At 31.7% G+C, this 20,199-nt stretch overlaps 1 pseudogene; it reads left to right on the plus strand.

Annotated features, from left to right (window-relative positions):
• Positions 1-1,362: 1,362 nt before the first annotated feature.
• LOC149532018 (polyadenylate-binding protein 2-like) lies at positions 1,363-18,247 on the plus strand (annotated as a pseudogene).
• The last annotated feature ends 1,952 nt before the right edge of the window (positions 18,248-20,199 follow it).

The raw sequence follows: 20,199 nt of genomic DNA on the forward strand, positions 1-20,199 counted from the left end.
AGTGTGGGTTGTGATAATGAATTTAAGTCAAAAAATGATGTTGGAATGTTGTTTGGAATGGAGAAAAATAGGTTATGAAAAGTAGGGAGAGAAAAAAAGTGTGAGGGGAGCTCAGGGTGTCATTTTGACATTACTAGGAAAAGTTATTTTTGTGGATCTAGAGGAGGAAGTAGAAAAGGATGCCTCTCATAATGTCTCCATTTTCCCATGGTTAGCTTTGATTGGGATATTTAGGGGACTATGTTTGAGTTTACAGGATCTCTATAAGTGAATAATGGAAAATTGGGAGCCCATGTTGGATGAGTGTGTCCAAAGTTATCTGGTGGCTAGAATTTATTATTATTGTGGTTTCTAAAAAAACTTTAGGATACACTAGTACTTTTTGGAAAATATGTGACTATGTGACTAAATCTTTTAGTCACACTACTAAAACTTTAAGTCACTTGACTAAAACTGGTCACATTTCACTATTTCTTTGCAATTTATAAGTATACGTGACTAAATAACTGACTAATTTAGTCACCAAGTATAATCACAATATCAACCAAATAGAAATGACTATATAAGTGACTGAATAATTAGTCACCTAAATACGAGCAACTAAATAAGCTATCAAATAAATGACTTGGAATAAGTGACTGGATAATTAGTTAGTAATAATTAGTGATTTGTACTTTATCTAAGGTTTATTTATTAATGTATTAGGTTAATTTTATTTTTCATAACTCATTTATGGCCCTTGGAGCTTCTCTTTTGCATAATAATTGTGGTTTTACTTTTCATCTTCGTGAATATACAACACTTTGTTAATTGACTTGAGAGATTTTATTCACCATTTTAGGTTTAATTCGATTAATATTATAAACTGATTGAGTTTTCCTCTAAGAGGTATCTATCAATAAATAGATAAATTAATAATAAATAAATGAATATTATCAATCTTATGAGTACCCTTAAATTACTTCTATCCTTATAACGTTGGGAAACCAAATATTTGACTTTGAATCCAACTTGCAGCCAAACTATTTTAATTAATTTTATAATTAAAATAAATAAAAAATAAATTAATAAATTAGTTTAAACTTAAAATAAAATAAATCTCAATAACAATTTAATAAAATAATAATAATATCGATACAAATTATGATCACCAATAAGAAATTGTGAAAGACACATTTTGCACGGTTTAGCAATGAAAAAAATCAATATTTTCACTTCTCGCATAGGATAGAATTTATGGGAAAATAAAAACTTCTATGCATTAACCATGGTGGTATTTTTGACATTTGGGAGAATGGGGTTTGAAATCCAAACATATTATTCTAAATTTTTCTAAAGAGAATCAAACAGAGGCATTACAAAATGAGAAATGGGTCAAAGAAGGAGGAGGAAAAAGGAATGGCACACACAGGGAGGATGAAGGGCACATACAACGAAGAGGTAAAATGGGGTGAAACCCTTGCAAGGACCCAAATCATATCAGGTTCTTTAGCTTCGTTATTTTCCTTAGAATTTTATAGATATGTCTCTTTTGTTATTGTTTTCACTGTTTGCTTGCTGCATAGTTAAATTTTGGATTTTACCTCTTTTTTTCATTATTATATACTTATGGTTGAGAAGATCATAGGGAACCTTAAATGGGAAGCCCTCCATTGCCATCAGACCAACAAACACAAATACAGGAGACGTGATACATGTTCAGATGGGATAATTTTCAATCTTCTATTAGGTTAACCACTACATCCAACTTTTTTTTTCTGTATCCCCAATAAAGAATCCCAGGTGTAAATTTTATATTAATTTGATAAAATATATGCATCTTAGTTGTGGCATCTAAGCTGAAAGATGCCCACAAACAAATTTTACCAATCAAAATGGCATATTGATGTTATCTCCCTTTCTTTCCCATGTCTGTAGTAGTACATATTTGTCTATCTTTCAAGTCATAGGAGATTCTTCTTATCTAATTTTGGTAATCCAAGTGAAAGGGATTGGTATGTTATTCGTCAGGAAATAACATCATCTCCTTTGTTGTCATCTACATCTGAAGTGCCTATGTTATCTCTTTTGATGTACCATGAGCTCTCTTATTGAAAATAATCTGCAAGTTTTCAAAGAAAGCATTATATAAGTTGAACAATATCTTAAAATTAGCCAATAGCTAAATGACACTTTTATCTCTTATCGGGACATAACTTCTATAAAAAGAACTATGTTATCGACCTTACCAAACAAGTCTGAGATGCTAGACAAGTTAGTCATCTACATCATTTTCTTAAAACCAATATCATGGATCTCAAATAGAACCAACAATAAAGTACATGACATATGGTAATTATTATCCAATAGTGAAACCAAAGAAATCCCAACATTAGTATTAAAAAATCATGAAACACATTGCCATACACATTAATCTCAATATCTGCATAACATGATATGTTTCTCGATGCACAATGTTCTAATTTATATACATGAATTTTAAATTTATTTTTCATATTTAAATCTTAGATTTCGCCCAGTGCATCAAGAATAGCTGAATAAGCTTGATAAAGTGGTTAGAAATCTCCTAGCAGATGTTGGAATTCACTAATCCGATAAGCTTCAAAATACTATATTTCCTACAAATGATGATGGAAAAGGAAGTTCCTCTACCTTGACTAATGTCAAAACTCAAAATTAAGCTCTAAGTAACAAATTATAGGAAATATGAAATGACGTCCACAATTAGTCCTACAACAAAAGATATCCAAACTCAATAATCATCCAACCTATGCAAATTTGAGCAGCAATTTGAATAGATAATAAATAAAAGAATTAAATAAAAAATAAAATTAAGTAAGATAAAGAGAAATAAACCAATACACCTTAGGAAAACCCTTTTAGGGAGAACTCAACATTGAAAGCACCAAATGCAATGTATTATAACAAGATAGTTCCAATAGAAAATCAGGCTCAAATCCTTCTCACGGAGATCAATGCTCTTAATACTAGAGGAAACTATGCATGATAGAACCTATTTCAATAAATAAGCAACCATTGTCATGTTTCTCATGATAAAAATCTGATAACAATGAAATTTCAATATCCCACTCCATGCTCCTTGAAATCTCCTTGTCTAGCAACTCAAGCCTCCATGTGCTTAAATGAATCTTTACTCAAAATGAACATATGTTTACCAAAAGATATGACGTCTAGTTTTCATCACAATGAACATTTCTATATGAAGATTAAGGGTCAGATCAATATGGAATCATTGGATTCTTACATTTCTCTTTCCCATCTGAAAGCTTCCATATAATAGAAAACTTCTCATTAAATGTAGTATGCTTTTTCATATAATCCCATCACTTTAGAATCTCTACCTCTTTAAGATCACTTTCTTCTAGAAGTATACTATTTTTTGAGAGGTTACCTACATATAATAGACTAAGGACCAACATCATGTTTTAGAGTAATAACCAAAATGGTAATGTTGATGTTATGGTAGTAGGAAGGACCCAAATTCAAAAGGAAGTAGATGTTAGAAATTAAAAACACTGGAAAGAAAGTGACCGAAGAAGATAATGAAAAGGTTCCTAAAAAATCTTGGAGCTTGAATTGATAAGTATGTATCTAGATTATGACCTCTTTTATCTATTTCCTTTATACTTATCTAGCCAAAGTTTTTGAGATTATGACTTCTGTAATAGCTACCATAATAGCTAATCTAGTAGATTATTCATTACAACATCATGGTTCTTTATTCCACTCACTTTCATTATCCACTACAGGGTTTTATCAAGACATAAATGGTCTACAAAAAAGAAAATTCATAAGTTGAAATAGAACAATCTTCAGGCTTTTTAAGTCAAAAAAAATCATTGAATGCACCTATGATCTTGTCTTCATAATCTCTCAAATATGAGCATATAAATGAATTCTTATATTTTAACCATCTTGCTTCCCCAAACTTAGTTCATTTGTAAAATTACTTGCCTTCTTTAGAAATTTCAATATGTTCAATGGGATGATAATAGAGTGGTCACTCCTATTGAGGTAATTTGGTAATGGAAGAGAAGATAAATCATGATGCCAGCGTCAGGATTAGATCAAGCTTCCTGTTAAATCATGTTGGTAATAGAAATAAGGATATTGTGAAACAAATCCTTAATTGTTCATTATGAACATGTTAGAGTCTTTATTTTATCTTCAAGAGTTATATCTCATGTCATTCCTATTTCATCAATAATTCATTACCTTTGACTCACTACAGAAGCAAAATTCTCATTACCCTGCTTCTATAAATGATTGGTTTTATCCCATAAAGATCCTTAGACATTTCAAACCTGAAAAGTAAAGAAAAAATATATTAAAAAACTAAACACTTAAACCCTGATAGTGATATCACTATATAAAAAAAGTTCTCCTTTAATTACTCTTGAATCTAAAAACTTTTATTTAGATTTTTTATTCCATTAGGTTTCATTTGAGTTGGAATTTTCCCACCAGATTTACATTTTCTGCATTGGTTTCTCATCAGGGATAACAAACCAGCATAAGCCAAAGAAAAAATAAAGGTATGCATTTCATTGTTAGTCAAATTCTATTTGTATTTCTTCACCCACCTATATTTCAGGTTGACTATCTACCTACCTGTGTTTTGATCTGATTAAAATTGTTTTGAAATTTCCTCTCTATGCTTCTGTAGTTTTTCTCGTCTATTATTCAAGCCAGTTATCAGCCTTCCTATGTTTCTAAAGGTTTTAAATAGGAGGCGAAATTTCCTCTTTATTAATAAATTAATTCTTTAGTTACTCTTTTTGTGTACTTTTGCATCTCCATTAAGGGCATTTACATAATCTAGAGTTTCTACACAAACAAAATATGCTAGCTTTGAGCCCCCTTGAACAACACTGTTGTAGGAGCAATTGTGTACAACCAGTCCTTTCCCACCATAAAAAATAGTAAGATACATTTAATACACAACCAAATTTCTTAGTTTTTGTTGGTTTATCTGTACAAATTCCCTTAAAAATGCATAGTCAAAGAGTACTTGATGCAGAGCATAATAAGCCCAATCACAAGTCTTGTTCATTAAGGAGAAATCTTAAATTCTTTCAAGGAGATGCAACTTCTTTGATTAATTCCCATAATCAATGACTCCTTTACAATCAAATTGCAATCTAATCTCTTACATGACCTTCCAAGGTAAGGCCTCGGGTATCTTGACCTCACTATCCTTTACACACAACTCCAACCCTTCACTCTTGACAAATCAAATCTCTTACCACATTCTAAATATTGATCAAGCTTAATTTGGTTACATCTTTCACCATCATTGTTTCCCTCTACAAGATTCGATGTCTTTAAATTCATATTCATTCCAATGTACTCTATTACAACAACTTATTATTCCTAACATATTCGACATATAGTATTATTTGGTTGAATTTTCCCCCCCAAAGAGCTTCTCCAAGGCATCAATGTCTCATTGTTGTTCAAATCTATTGTATCGCTCTTATCTTTCATTATATTTGTTTAATTATTTCACTCGTTTTACTCATGATTTAAGCCTAATGGAACCATGATACATGTTAAAAATATATTTAAAAATGTGTCTTTCTTGTCTGGGCGAGGAAGCCTATGGATGCTCCCAAGTGCCCTTTGGGTGCCATCTGGATACCACTCACAGGCACTCGGATGCATCTAAATGCCTAAAATAGACATATGTCCATGTTTGGGCGCCTGTGAGTGGCATTTATCTATATCCTCTTCTACATCCAGCCTACAAGAGGCCAAATTGGTAACTTAGGAATTCTTTATTGATCGAATAATAGTATTGTAATAAGGTGAGAAACATAAATAGAACAAGTGAGAATTCATGACTATCTAGAATGGTGGTTTGTGAATCTTGATGCAAAATTTCTACAATGCAGCAAAGGAGTCTAAATTTTTGGAAGGAAAAACCTTGTAGAGATTCAAGAAAAAAACTTCTTTAACATAGATGCCAACTTATTTATATGCAATGGAAGTGTTATATACAAAATAGATTATTAAAGCCATAAAAGCAAGAACAAAACCTAGACCAATTAAATAAATTTCTTCTCCAACCACTAGAAATTAAAAAACAAGAATGAATGTATATTTTGTATCTTGTTGGAATAATGGATGTATGGAGATTGACAGAATGGAATGATGCACACTTCAATGAATATATGGGTTTTTATTGCTATTGAAGAGGTAAATTAAGATAACAAATAAATACCTATATGCACAAGTGTATTCTATTATTATGTGTAATGTTACATCATATCTAATACCCCCCTTAGCGACTAAATCAGGTCCAACTCTAATTTTGTCCTAAAAATGATAAAGCACATAGCATAAAGAGGTTTAGTCATTAGATTAGGAGCCAACCCCTCAATGTAGTGATGATGGAGATGATAAACCTCCATATTATTGGTGTGAGTATGATAAAATGGGATTTTCACTAACTTCAACTGCTTGATTGTGACAGAAGAGAGGAGTCATTATAATCTGAAAAGGTTAAAAATCACTCAAAACTTGGCATAGCCATACTACTTCAAAACTAGCACTGATAGTTGCATTATCTTATGTAGTGGAAGATAAAACTACAGTAGACCAAATCTTGGATTTACACAAAACAACTCTTTGAGGCCAGGAAAAAATTTAAATTTATAGCTTGAGGTTGATCTTTGTGCTTCAATTAATCCAGCCCAATGAAAGCTTGTATAAACTATCAACTTGAAATATTTTGTCCTCTAATAGAGAATGCTACCTGAAGATTGTCTCTGGAAACACAAGTTCCATTGCATATACTATTTGTTCTACAGGGGCCTTCGTTGCTTCTTCAGTCACCCAAACTAAAGATGACCTTGAGTGAGAACAAGCAAGTCATTGTTTTGTAAAATATTTTCAATTTGAGATTACTCCAATGTATAATCATCATATAGTTCTTGTTCCTAAAATCTTTATGAGTGTTTCCAATTGGTAAGGTTTGGGTTGATGCACATTGTAGCCAGATTCGCAATATGCTAACCAGCTTTATCACATTATAGCATCTATGGATTTGGCTTATGAGAAGCTATTCTATCATTCCTATTCTATAATGTGTATGAGAAGCTATAGTTTTCTCTTTCTATGATCTGTGTATGAGCAATAGAGTCATATTGTGAGAGTTGTATATTTCTATATCATGACTTCTTAGCTGCAGTGCGCTATTGGCTATATCTGTGTACTAAGCCACATTGAAAAATATTCTTTTCATTATCCCTCTCATCTCTCATAAAATTCAATAACTCTAGACAAAATATGATGAAGTTCTTTTTGTTGTACACTTGGCACATTTTTTAATGTGGAAATTTGGAGATGTAGCTAGGTTCGAGCCCAGAGAGACCACTTACAAAGGATCTCTTCCCACTTTGATTTATGAGGCCACTTTAAGGGGCCTCTATCCTTATTAGTTCTTGCCATTAAATGGCAAGAACTATTATTGAGGGCCTTTATTAAAAGGTGATTAAACTTCTTTACAATGACGAATCAACATTCAAGTTTTTGAGAATTTATTTTATACTCTATCTAACAAATATTAATGTGCTCGATTGTTAAGCAATGGAACATGTGGCAGCTGATAATTCCTTTGAATTAATAGCTACAAAAGTTTGCAGGAGATTTCGACTTTCCCTAAACTAGAGAAGGCGTAAAAATCTAGAATTTTTTTAAAGGATTTGGTGGCTTGCAAAAGTTTGCATGGTTTCCAACAAAGTCTGATGCAGACAACACAAATCTCATAGTATGAATTTGGAAGATTGCAACATGCATATCACACTTGGCTCTTAAGATTTATGTGTTACTTGCATGTTGATCTAAGTGTCTGTAATACAATCAAATCAACCCATTATCAAAAACCCAATATGCTGCATGGGTTCCATCTATATTTCTCACTTTTTATTGCCCCGACATCTCTCTGTTTAGTCTTTCAGCCCAAAATCAATGGATTCAATTCATTTTTCAAATTTGTTGCAACTATATTTTTAAGATTTCTATAGAAGTCATGGAAGGTTCTGTAAGTCGAAAGAGAGGAGATTTTCCATAGCGCTACAAATAAAATCTCTCTGATTTCATGGGCGATTTGATAATACTATGATTATAGAAATATAATTTTTAAGACATGTGGCTATCTTGTTCTTTTGGATCTATGGATTCTTTGCTTTTTAGCTTTATCTGATTCATGGCAAGATTACAGACATATATTTCAATAAATTTAATTTCCAATGGTTTTATGGATTTCTCACTCTTCTCGTCTGATTAAAGGAAAAAGTATGAACATTTTTTAATAAATTTATATCTATTATGTTAATGATTTTCTTGCTAATCTGGAAATACTATAGGCAAGATTATAGACATAGATTTCTCAACAAAATGAGCAAGGTCGTGGCAATGGCCTTTGGATTTCTACGTTAGCCCTAGTCTTCAGCATTTTCCTAAGCTAGTTTTTCTTAAAATTAGGATGGGGTTTAGTTGGGCCAGCAATCACTCAAGATTTGTCTTGGTGGATACTGGTGTTAGGTCAACTGGCATATGTAGCTTCAGGGAGCTGCCCTGGTGCATAAAATGCAGTTTCATGGTAGACCTTTGACCGCACTTGTGACGCTCTCCTTGGTTTCTACCACTGCTGATTTCGTCTATTTGTTATAATATTGAGAGTACATTTGTATTAAAGCCCATTCTATTTGTTCTCATGACTTGCATGATAAGCTCCAGCTACATTTCAATTTTGGTGTGATTTGAGTTCAAACTAATCGAAATAGCGCAATTTTGATGTTATTTCAACTATTGTGAGTCAATATTGGTGAAGAATTTGTTATCTGTTGTGTTTTGTTAGGGAAATTTCTTGCTTTAGGAGATACCATTTTACCAACTGCTGAAATGTCGACCAATTATAAATTATTTTGGACTTTTTGAACCACAGTGCCATACCCATAGAAGCATGAATAAATAAATATCCTTTATTTTACTATCTATTATATGCATAGAAAGAACAAATATTGAAGGTTTTACAATGGTTAAAATGAATTTTTTTGATCTTAATAATAAATTTACTTGGAATATTCGAGCCAAGAATTTTTTGTTACTTCTCTCATTTATCTGAATTCTAAATTAGAGAAACTAATTGGCTCAATAATATAAAAAATATGAAATCCAATAGTCAGTTTTCCCTCCAAACCTCTTGGCCGTTCATATTCTGATTAATATTTGTTTATAAAAGGATTTTATTGCTGCACTGTAATAGTATGGAGAGTTATCTCTTTCGATTAAGGATTAGTAAGATTATTTCTCTGTTTGAAGAGTGGATTATAGAACTTGTGTGGATTATTTTTGAATCTCTATTTTTAATTTGTTTTTTGTATTTTAACAATACTTATAAGGGAATAGTCAAATGTTATTCTCATTCCCTGTTGAAAAATGTCAGTGAATCCTACAGATCACAAGGTTTGAGTTGTTGATGGGCTAGATAATGAAACCTGTGTTTTTTCCCATATGTCATATTTTATGTGTTTTCAAATATTTAAACGAACTCCATCAATTTGATCATTTCCAATCACTTGATCTCTTTTACCATGAAATGCAATTTCAAAATTGAAATACAATGAGGATTCAATAGTATAAATCATATCTCCTTTTGTTGGTAAAAAATAAAAATGGAGGTTTAGATGGGCCAGAGACTTTTGGGGTTAAACTCTTGCAACATGTTTCTATCTATCAAAATCTATGTGTTAATGCCCTTTGCGTGTAGAGTTTGGACCTTCCTCAATTGTTGAATTGACTGTATTGACATAAACTTTGAAGCAATTTTGAAGGAGTTTCACCATTCTTGGAAAAAATAAGTTGTGTTTAGGAGGTATTCAATGAAACTTGTCTCTACAAATGCCTTAGCTGATTTTTGATCAAATCTCTGTTAGTTTTAATATGTAAAAAACCAAAAAAAAGAAAATTGTACTGCATCATTGAATATATGAACACGTGATAATTATGGGTTTCATTTATTATAATTTTTCTACAATATCAATGACTATGATATGAACTATTGATTTATTTCTCATATAATCTCTTTGACTGAAGAGCTTAAACAATTGTTGTTAAGACAGGCCTAACAAAGGTTAGAGTTTTCTATAGTATGGTTGGAATGAAAGGTGAAGTACATTGTACCTTGGACATGTGGAAGCTCATAAATTGTGAGTTGTCACTTTGTGGTTGATTTACTTGGCCAAGGGAATATTGCACGACTTTGAGAACTATGGTTGGAACAACTAACTCAAATTGTCTAATAACAAGTTCTTATGAAATCACCTCTTATTAAGTAAAGAAGGAGTGATATAAAGAGGACCTCAAGGAGCCTTTGACCTCCTATTTTGAAATATTTCAATGAAAATTATCCCAATCTTTAATCTGTTCCTCTCCCCTGTTTGGATGTGACTCTTATACACATTCCAGCCCATGTGAAAATGTAAATTGTTTGAAAATTGGCCGCCACATTCTTTCAATTTCTTATGCTGGTTGCCAAAAAAGTTTAGCCATTGGTATTTAAAAGATTTATGATCTTATGCATTGTTTCCCTTTTATACTGCACCAATGCCCAATGACTAGATTGAGTCTGACTTAAATAAAGTAGTCACGTTTTACATACTTTTTGGTTAAAGTGAACTTGGTAGTAGTAGCCATGTATCTCAGTTTTATCTTCCATGTCTTAAGTTTTTAGATCTTCTAGATTGTAAAGAGAATAAAAATTGCATTTAGGTGTATACATTTTCTATTTTGAAATGACTATTATTTGCAAGACTCAAATGGCAACAAAATGATCAATGAATATGTTCGGGAGTGTAGAATTAGAACAATGAATTTGTTCAGGAGTGTAGAATCAGAACAAGGAGCAATGGAAAAATGATATGTATAGTAAAAGCTTATGCCTATGCATTGATTCATTTGAACTAAACATTGTTTTTGGGACAAAATTTTGATCAATGGAAACACTTCTCTTGGAAAATGGGTATATTCACATTTGGTTTGGTGTATGTTCCATTATCTGTGCCTGATTGACCATTCTACTTGAAATGAAATTTTGATCAATGTGGAAATGTTAGATGCTTGACCCTTTAGAAAGATCTCTAGCATTCATTTCCATCCTTCTAAACCTGGAACCTTCTAGCAATCATTTGCATCCTTCTAAATCTGGAACTGGAAGCTTTACATTAAAATCTGAAACTTCTACCATCTTTGGCAGGAACTTGGCTGCCATGCAGCTCTTATTTAATTAACCACTCATTTAACTTGTTTAATCCCACGATCTTATTAGTCCAACAAAGGTACGAGGTCTATGAGCTCAACAAACTAGCATGTGTTTGAACTTTGGTGGTTATTTGGCCAATGAAATGGCTTTAACATGGCACTATGCCTAAATTGGAAGTATTTGTGATTCATTGTGTTAATAAAACAAACCATAATCTTGTAAAAATACATTAATATAAATTTCATGATAAATATTTAATTAAGAAATCTACTATAAGAACAACATATGATTGAGCCAAGTATATAAGCTTGATTTAACAATCTATTCCTATGGAGTTCTGGGACTGTTTCAGTATACTCACACCACCATGTTTTTTTAAGGATGGTCACATAGATTATAATGAATTTATTGCTATGACATGAAAGGGTAGTGAAGGTATTGGTAGAACAATGAGAAAGAACTTGAATGTTAGTATGAAGGACAATTTTCCTGTTGGTTAGCCCATATCAGCTTATCATTTTTTGGTGTTCATCCATTCACTATGGAAGATGTAATGGCACATTCGTCCATTCTTTGTGTTAGATACTTTCATGAATAATGCAAAATTGAGGTTATATTTGGGATTTTTATTTGATGTTTTACTTTGCACAATGTATGTACGAAGATTGTATTCTTATTATGTGCTACTAAAACATGGTTACAAAAGGATTTGTCTTACAAGCTTTCAACTGTTGGCCTATTCTCATGAATATGAGGGAATTTTTTAATGATGCATTTTGACATGCCTATTTAATTTGGTAGATTTCAAAACAAAATTTTGGAACATACTATCAAAAAATGTTTGGCTGACAAAATATTTACGTTTGGCCTTAATTTTACAACAAGAAAGCCTACATGATGAGTTAAAAATCTAGGCTGCTTTCTATTAGGCTACCCCACTTTACCTGTTGGAATAAAGATTAAAAATTTAAAACAACATTACCATGCCAAATTATAGAGGCCAAGACAAATATCTTGAACTGGTGAGCTGCACTTTGATGTGTTTATCTTCCCTCTTCAATTTTTTTGGAGGTTATCTTTCAACATAGGCCAGATTGTTACACCTAGATCCAAGCCAAGTTGTTTTTGAACTCTTGTAATCCTAATCAAAGCTCAACCAGTAACATGGGTATCATTTTGCTTTGGTAACTTTATGGATTCCTATTACCAAGCATCAGAAGCAAAATTTGCACCATGTCTGATCTAATTATTTTAGCTAATAGGTTTCTCACTAAGATTATTTTTACAAAAAATGAGCCAATTTTAGTGCTTTCTCAATGTTACCTTTGTGATTTAGAAAATTGTTTTGTGTGATATTTATGAGGTACATGGTTTCAGCTAGTTTTTAATGGAGCCTGCTTCAAACAAACTAGTATTGAATTTATAATACAACAAGGTGTTTATGTGGAATATATATATATATATATATATATATATATATATATATATATATATATATAATTGTGGTATTTCAATCAATTAATTAAATAGGGGTTCTCAATTTAAAATGGAAAACCCATAGAGAGAGACTTTTAAAAAAATTCAGAAGATATGCAACCAAATTTGTACTAGAACACTACAGAAGTCATCTCATCTCATGGTTTATCTTACCTTGTCATGGCTAATAAAAAATAGGAAAGTTTAGAAGCTTTGAGTGCAAAACTCAAATGATTTGGAAGCCAATTTTTTACAATTTGTGCTAATAATGTACACACTTGCTATTTTACAGGTTGGCTTGAGTTTAGTTCAAAAGTTCAGAAATGGATAAATCTGAAAGTACGTATACATTCAAGGTGTATCAATCTCTGCACTAGCAATAATTTTCTTTATTTTAAATAGATTTCTCATATCTTTATATCTTTATATGGGTTTTATAGTAACAGAGTCTCAGCTAAACTGCTGATATTATTTTCCACTTGCATACTAATCTTATTGCAAATAATATAAATGCATAAGTAGAACTCCTGCATTTTTTTCTGTACATGAGAGATCTCATTTGAAAATCATCAAGCAAGTCTAGGCTGTAGATATTTTACAGAAGCCGTAACATGAATGGATTTTTTCCCCTTTGCTCCCCTCCATGCTGAGGATTAATCATGTAGTATGATCTAAAATATATTCATTGTAGTAATTAACCAATTTTATTTGAGAAATACATGAGTTTATGGACTAATTATTGTTGGCAATCATGATTTGTAATATGTCTAAGGGACTAACCGGCCAAAGGGTGGTTGAGGCGATAATTCCAAAGGTTTTTTTAAGTTTCCTTGGAAGGAAAGGGTCTATAAAATGTTTTTAATGACCGAAAATGAGTAGCATTAGTGGTTTTAAGAAGTGAAGATTAATAAAAGTGGGTTCTACATAATTGTTTTTGTTCTTTCCTACATAATAGTAGTCTGATTATAGACATTATTTTTTATCATATACTTGTTCCATGGTTCTAAAACCTATTTTATTTGATGATGATGTGAGTCTACTTTAATTTGGATTTTGAATCACTTGATTTCATGAAGTATTGAGCAAGATATCCCAATTTTGGTGAAGGGTTGTAAAAACCCTCATAAGGGAAACTTGAGAGTTGGTAAATGTAATATCTTTCTTGTTTTCATATATCTAGGCCCCAAAATAGGTTTAATGGTGATGAATGACACATATCTCATCCTATTAGGGCTGCAAGTCTCCATGCATTGGATTTTATGTGTTTCTAATGAGGGGAAAGTATGAAATGTTGTCTCTGACCAGACAGAGATACATTAGTTTAGATTGTAGATATGAACTTAGGAATGTTTTTAAGGGAATTAATAGATTATAAATGTATATAAATGTGCATTGATGGGTTCCAAGTGTATTGGTGGCAAGGTAGCAGGGGCTTTACATATTTGTAGTGATTGTCTTATAAGACATGGTTGGCTGTCACAGTAGGACAATGAATGTTTCCAGAATTAATAGTCTAAAAAAATGGCTAGTTGAGGGATCAAACAAACTTTTATGACCTTGTCATTTTGTAGGATGGTAGGTCTTGATATTACCTAAAAACATTGTTCTTTCCAAAAAAATTATTTTTTAAGTTTAAGGGTTCAAAAAATATGATTTCCAAAAACTGTCCAAGAAGGACTGAATTTTGGAAAGTTTGAACCAATCAATCCAACAATATAGTTTGAAATTCATTTTTCATGTTCAAGGAGTTATTTAGGATTTCTCCATGTATTGATAATAGCATTGGTTTTATTAATTAGGTGTGAGTTAAGGGGTTAAGATGAATGGGTTGTCATAGGGAGTAGGGAGTAAGAAGCATTATATGCAATCTATTACTAATGAAGATTGTTTCTTTTATGTTGAATAAACTGAAATTTGTATATAGGTTACTGATGAATATTGTTATTTGCATAGTATGATAATTACCCACTTCATTTAAATTAGATTGGATGCATAGTTAAGAGCTTACACAAAATGAAACAAATGTTCCTTCATACATAATCATTTTTAATCAAACAAAAATTGAGCCTAATTATAAAAATAGAGTAAACTGCCACCTAATTTCTAGGATTATTTCAAGGTATAATTTGAGAAAAAATTGCCCTTATGATTTACACACAACTCTAAATTTAAATTTCTCATAAAATGAAGATGGAAAACTATAACTAAAAAGTTATGAATTGTATAGTGGAGTGGAAAGATAACAGAAACAATATTATATCCACTTTTGGATTTCATGCAACTATTGGACTAATATTTATTTGTTTGACATTACTGATGTTCTCTTTTGCTATGTTATTGTTTAAATTCCCAAAAAACATTGATGCTTACTGTATACTATTGTTTGTAATTGCAGGGTGGCATTGAGTCCTATTTCAAATGTGGAAATGCCTTGGATAGAGTTGAAATTGTGTGGACTAGGCTTTTGATTGGAGCAAATCGAATATGGTCTACTGTGAGAAAACAGATGGTTGGACATCCTTCAAGGTACCATTAGTATGGTCGACTATAATGCATGATGATATAATCTGAATCTCAAGTAGGCAGTAGAGTTTGCCATCAAGCTTGAATCAATGAGTTAATTTCTCCTGTATTTTTTTAATAAACTATTTAGATTGCTTTTGGTTTTAAAATAGTGAGAATATCTGTAATTGAACATATTAATATTATGTTATGTTTTTCATGTCTGTGTGGAATGACATCTTTAAAAATTTACATGTTTCAATCATTTGAAATTATTATTTGTTCAAGTATTATCTCATAAGGCACAAGAATAACTAGTTTCTCTTTTTCTTCAATGTAGCATCAATATTGTTTGACTTTCCACCTGATACATGGATTGCTGATATTTGGAGGCTAAAAAATTCAAAAATTCACAAATTCACAAATTCTGTCACTTGTTACAAACTACCAATTCTTACCCATTATCTAGAGGCTCAAAAATCCAAAGTATTATATTTGACTGACTCTTAGGCAAAGAAAACCCATGCTTTTATCTCTTTTGTATTGGAGAAAAAAGACCTCAAAACCTTCTAGATGCCCTACTACATGGACTTATCCATTAAACCAAGTTCTCTTTTGGCCGGTGCTTCTATCTTGAAGCCATAAATCAGCTTGGGAGGATATCAATTGCATACAACATTGACATCCTAAACAGGGCATTGGTGAACAGGTCTTATGCTAAAAAATCACTACTAATACACACTCATACAATCCAATTCTAATCCCTAAAAATAAGATTATCTTGATTATCTTGAATTATATAAAGCACACAAACTCTGCTTCTATTCATATGTGATATTTTTACTCTAATTGACATGTGAGAAAGCATAGACTTAGTTTTGCGACATATTCACATAGTCCAATTCTATTTTATTATTATATTATAATACTATTCAAAGCACTCTCAAGGACATCCACAAGTTTTATCTTTGATCTTACAAGGGTATTCTTTTCTCACATCAACCTTAACAAAGTAGACTTCATAATTAGATTACCAGGGGAAGTTTTACTACTTGTTTTAACTTTTCCATTATTTAGAAATAGAAATTGCCTGAAACTCCAACAAAGGGTTTTGTTGACATGTGCCCATCATTGAAACTCTGAGTTTGTATTCAAAAATCATAAAATATCTATAGGATTTGGTACCTTTCAAGAGTTACTTTGAGGCATAATACCAAGCCCAAATGTATCATATGTTTTAAATTCCCCACGAGTTGCATCTTGATATCCTCCATCGAGGTGCATTGCATCATAGGAATGAATGTGGTAATTTACCTAATTTGAATATATCACATCTCTTAAGGCTTAAATTGTCATCTTTTCTACGAAGGGCCTAGAGTCTATTTTATAGATCCTTAACCAAAGCTTATTTATGTATCTATTACCAAATGTTCATTAATGTAATTGGCAACACAATTTCCATAGCATGTTTAATCACTTATTTTTTCATGTTATTGATTTCAAAAAATTGGTAACCAAGTTCCTTTCCTTGAGAACACTTAAATGCACTTATATTTGTAGTTCAACTGTGATTTATGATATGTTAAATAAAATTGGGTTTTTTTGCATTTGTACCTAGCTGTGCTCTAGAGATTATGAATTATACTTGTGTTAATGGTAGGCCAATGAGAATAATATTTTCCCATCGTGATCCAAGCATTCAAAAGAGTAGCTCTATAAACATCTTCATCAAGGTGAATATGTTACATCAAAATTTTAACATAGATTGCAAATTTTTGTTTATTTTTCTTGCTATGACATAATAGTTGAAGGTTTGTGTGTTAATCTTAAAGTTATTTGTTTGCAGAATCTCAAAAAAAGTATAGATAATAGAGGGTTGTATGATACATTCTCTTCTTTTGGGACCATTCCTTCTTGCAAAGTGGCTATAGATAAGAATGTCCAATCTGGAGCTTATGGTTTTGTCCAGTATGAGCAAGAAGAGGTAGCATATAGTGCCATTGAAAAACTGAATGGGTTTTTGCTTAATGGAAAGAAGGTCCATGTTGGCTTGTTTGTGAGACAACAAGAAAGAGAGCAATCAATGGGTACTTCCAAGTTTAGCAATGTTTTTTGTGAAAAAATTGTCTGACACAACTACATATGAAGACTTGCAAAATGTTTAGTAAATTTGGCCCCATCACTAGTGCAATTGTTATGAGGAATGTGGATGGAAAATCCAAAGGCTTTGGATTTGTTAATTTTGAAAACACAGATGATGTAGCTAATGCTATTGACAGTTTAAATGGATTTTTTTTTTAATGATGATAAGGAATGGTATGTTGGAAGGGCACAAAAAAATGTTAAAAGGGAGGCAGAATTGAAAACCGACTTTGAACAAGAGAGGAAGGCAAAAATGGAAAATTTTCAGAGTACTAATTCGTATTTGAAAATTTTGGATGATTCCATTGATGATGAAAAGCTAAGAGAATTGTTTTCAAAATTTGGTTCTATAACATCTTGCAAGGTATGTCTTCTCATTAATATGACGTTGCTAAGGTTCTACTCATTTTATTATTTTCTTGTGGATTACATTGTGGTTAAATTCAACTTTTATAGCTTCTAAATTCAACTCCTATAGCTTCTCATGGGAAAAAATTCTACTTATTGTGTATTTAATTTCTTAACATCATGCCACTATTTTTAGGTTATAAGAGACCCCCAAGGTTAGAGTAGGGGATTCGATTTTGTGGCTTTTTCTTCTCCAAAAGAAGCCATGCATGTTGTAAGATGTTATTTATTATCATGTTAGATGTTTTGTTTGAATTCATAGTATCTAACCAGATTTTCTTGTTTTCTATCCACTAGAGCATGGCATAGTTTTGAATGTGATGTATTTGTCATGAATTGTAGGTTGCTGAGATGAGCGGAAATATGGCTAGAAGAAAACCTTTTTATGTTGCATTGGCTCAATGAAAATCAGAGAGAAGGGTGAGACTGTAAGTATGTAGAGTTCTTGTGGTAGAAAATTCAAGATACCCATATTGATTTGCTAGATGCATAGAAAATTCAAGTGCTTGCAAACAATGTAAATGCTTGTTCTATAGTCATGCTATTTCTAGAGGAGAGCTCCTATTGGAGTTACTTTTGCAATACTAATTAGTTTATCACCATATCATCTTAGTGCTCCACGCTCATGCCACAACTGTTCTACGATCAAGGTCATCATGGTCTAATTCCTCCACAACTTAGTAAATGGGATGGTTAGTAATTTAATTTTGATTCACAAGGAGTTACTTTGGCTAGAAATTCCTTGATTTTTTTAATTCCTTGCAGCCTGTAGACTTTGGTTATCAACAACAGTTTCTACCTGGAATTCAACCTAGAATGACATAGATGAAAAAATTTATGCTACCATTTCAATTACATAGGCAAAGCCAACAAGGACAAAGAATTCATGGAAGAAGGGGTGGTGCACAACAAATTCAGCAACAGGTACTTGGTACATTTGTGTTTCCCAAACTTGATCAACTATTAATAACTCATGGTACTTTTTTTTCTAATCATGTGGGCAATGAAACATGGACAACTTAGAATACTCTCAAGACTTAGAAGCTTTACCTGAGAAACCGAACTTTGTCAAAATTCACTGCCATAGTGTAGACTGCACTATTGCAGATTCACCATCTTCTGAAGCAAGGCCAATACATCTTTAGCCCATCATCAACATAGAAATTTCTCTACAACACTACTAAATCATCTCTTGGCTGGCTTGATGATTTCTATTCTTATTTGATGTTTTATTGGGATTTATTTGCATATTTTTTAGTAAACACTTATCAACTCAAAGTTTTGGATGATGTTTCACAAGAACTGTACTTTTGGGATTAGATGACATAGTTTGAGATTTTTATCCTTGTTTAACTCAAGACTATTTGTTGTTGCAAACTTTATAGAGCCTAGTGCTTTATTTTGTGAATGATCTTAGCTAATTTTGAAGAAGCTAGTGCACTGAGAACATCATTATTTTGCATTATTTAGTGTTGTAGAAATACTCTCACTGTATTTTAGTGTTACATTTAAGTTGTTAGAAATTGTTATTTGTGTGCTTTGAGAATATAATTCAATTGCATTATTTACTGTGGTGTAAATATTCTCATTGTATTATTAGTGTTAATGCCCAAGTTTGTAGAAATTGTTAGAGGTGTCTAATCGCAAAAATGAGGCACAAGCAAACATTCTTGTATTGATAGGTACATGGATGGTATAGATTATGAAGATTTCAATGTGATTTTTTTGGCTCATCTATTTATGATGAGTGGCTTTTCATTGATTGATGGAGTGTCATGCCAATGGCTAGTACAAATTATCATTAAGGCAATGACACTGTATTTAGTACAAAGTGTCTATTTTTGGATGACACACTTGAAGAAATATTCTAGTCACTACATGCACTTCTACATTATTAGTAACAAGTTGGACACCATTTTCAAATTTAAAATCCATTACCACAATTCCCTTTTCCTTTGGCTTATTGAAGTTTGACAAACTAGGATTATTTTTTGAAATAGAAGGAGCCTTTAAACTATCAACTTGATTGGATGTTGCCTTGTTTCTCCCATTTCAATAAATACATATCCATAACCTTTTTGGATGCTATATTAAAAATGAAATAAAACAAATAATAACTCATTATGTATTCTTTAAAGGGTGCTAGCTCAATGGAAGAGCACCTACTTTACAAGTAGGAGGATGGTGGTTCAATTCCATCGTGCCCTATTATGACCAAGTACACTACCAAATATTTAACTAAATATGCTATTGAATATGCTACTAAATATGTGACCAAATATACTATAAAATATGCTACTAAATACACTATCAAATATGTGATAAATATGCTATTGAATATGTTACTAAATGTGTGACCAAATATACTATTAAATATGCTACTA

The sequence above is a fragment of the Cupressus sempervirens genome, chromosome 11 (assembly GCF_028749045.1).
Source record: "Cupressus sempervirens isolate cs-2001-9-10 chromosome 11, ASM2874904v1, whole genome shotgun sequence".
Lineage (NCBI taxonomy): Eukaryota > Viridiplantae > Streptophyta > Pinopsida > Cupressales > Cupressaceae > Cupressus > Cupressus sempervirens.